Below are 2,838 nucleotides of genomic sequence, written 5' to 3'. Positions count from 1 at the left end.
TTATACAATAATTTTATAAGAAGATTATTTACATAATAAAATGTATTATATAAATATGTTCATTAACATGTTCAATAAATTTTAGTCTATAGTCAAAATATACTTTAAGATATTTAATACAATAAACTCAATCCATTGGTAAACACTACAAAGATGAAATATTTGCTGTATTCCATTATTGTGTATGTCGTTGTGTATGTCATGAATTCGTTACAGCTATAATAACAGATATCGTATCTCGCCGCGCACGAAAAAACGGCGGGTACGGCCGTATTAAAACTGTACCACCGCGAGTCCGTCCCACCATAGTCGATCGGAGACACAACAATCGTTGTACACGACTTATCTAGGGTGTATATTATATTCTTGTACGTGAGAAATACAATTTCGAAACTAAAATAATTTTCTCCACCATCAGAAATTGAGACCAATTCCAATTTACACTACTGTGGATCGAACCTATGACCTGTTTACATTCAATTATTAAAAAAAATTAATATTAATTATTATATCTTCAACTCACTAGGTTTAACATGCGGTCTCATAGAAAAGTCATACCTATTCTCACGTTATTTACACCGGCGGATTCTCAAGAAAATAAGAAATCCGAATAAATATCTTGTGAGAATATGTGTACCTATACATTTCCCACGACGTGACGACGACAAGCGCGCCGCCACATTGTCCGCGATAGGCCCTCACGTACAATTTTTATTTAATTTTAATAATCTTTTAAAAATGTTTTTAAATACGGTACAGCCGTACGATACTTTGGACGTAAACCCTGCGCATATAAATAACACTCTGTTTAAAATATGTGTACATTTCAAATACGATATAATTTAAATTATAAAAAAGTGGGCAAGTGGATGTCGCTCTGCTGTACAAGTGGTTCGAAAATAATATAATCATTTTCCAACCGACGATTTAGAAAACGGGTATTGTATTCTGTTTTATTGTGTACGTTTTTCGTTCGTGGAGGCCCGTTTGTTCGTTGGCGGACGTTATGTTCGGGGTGGTCCGTTGACGATTGGTGGGACTGGTGGTGACCGATGGTATTCCGGTGGGGAATATCGAACATAATATTTCTACAGCACTCGTCTACACTGCCTATCGGCAATCCAGTATTCATTATTCATTTGTCGGTAGAACATGTAGACGCGGTAACTGTAATGAGTTCATAATATTATGTTTAGACGTATTCACCCTACGTATAACGTACTCACCTCGTGTTCTCGATATAAAATCATCGTTTTGAAGTTAACAAAGGTAAGAAAATGCTTATATATTATAATGCAATTAAACATAATAATATATTATTTTATTATAAATACTGATTAGAGGAATAGTGAAAAATACAATATTCAGTAAAGCACATTAAAATTTCGTACAGTTAAAAATGCCACGTTTTAATTATTAATACATTTTTTTTAGACTTATTCATATGTATTTTACTATAATTTATATTGTATTTGCAGAAATACCGGATCCATTTTAGTCATTTGTCATTACCATCGTCGATCACTGATTTGAACTATAATAAAGGTAAGAAACTACTTAATAATATATACGACCTACCTATACCTAATTTAATTTAACATAATATATTATGTTATTATAAATACTAATGAAATGAGGTTTTAAGTAGGTAATCCAAACACATTTTAAGATTGTGAATAAATTGTACAAAATGAAATCACATTTGAATTACGTAAAATTAAAAATGCCAATTTAAAATAATTAACAATAATTTTTAAAACTTCTTCACATTCATAGGCGTAACTAGCCCTTTACAATAGGGGGGGCTGGAGTCCCAAAAATGTTTTATAGCAAAATGAGGTACCTATGGAAACATAATTGCCCCCACACAAATATTTATTTATTTATTTATTTAGCATACCATAATATAAGTTTTAATTTGTATGAATTATCTAAAAAAAGATTAAAATTTAGAATAATTAATAATGCATAAAAATTCTTTGTTTTACCTGAATTACATAAAACTATAAAATATATATTATACCATCTATACCTAATATAATAATTAATAATAATATTTAACACCAAAAATTGTATGTACATACAGTATACTTCTTTATTTTGACATTTTTAAACTTAAATTATAACTTTATTTTCATATAATAACAGTAAATAAAATATACACAATAGTCTATATTATGTAATATGAAATATAATAAAATAGTTATGAAGATTACAAATCTATACGCCTATTCTTCAAAGCAAAGTTATTTAAAATGTTTTCTGACTCGATTATATTTGAAATATCTCTTTCAATATGTAAAATTGACATATTTGTAAATCTATCCTGGTTCATACTAGATCTGATCCATGTTTTTATTCTCCGCATGACAGAGAAAGAACGTTCACAAGAAGCAGAGCTGATGGGCAGAGTTAAAGCAACTTGCAAGAGTTTATATAAATTGGCAAAAACGTTCTGGTCTACTTTTTGTAACACATCACTAAGAGCAAAATCAGAATTTTGAATACTATTTTTAATTACAGTCATTTCAGCTTCTAACGATTTAATATTAATATCCAACAATTTCTAAATGTAAAATTAAAAAAATTAGTAGATTTATTATAATAAAATAATGATATGTGGATAAATACACATTTTAGTTTTAATCTTTGCATAATTTTAAATAGGTACCTCATAATGTTGTATGAATGGTAAACTTTCTTTGAATTGTAATTTAAAAAAACGGTCAACAGACGATGCTAAATGTAAGCTTTCAGATGAAAATCTAGTTAATGTTAGTTCATGCTGGTAATAATTGCATCCAGAATTCTATAATATGCATTAATTTTCCAGTTTTC

The sequence above is a fragment of the Acyrthosiphon pisum genome, chromosome X (genome assembly GCF_005508785.2).
Source record: "Acyrthosiphon pisum isolate AL4f chromosome X, pea_aphid_22Mar2018_4r6ur, whole genome shotgun sequence".
Taxonomy (NCBI): domain Eukaryota; kingdom Metazoa; phylum Arthropoda; class Insecta; order Hemiptera; family Aphididae; genus Acyrthosiphon; species Acyrthosiphon pisum.
Note: the sequence above shows the minus strand (reverse complement) of the source record.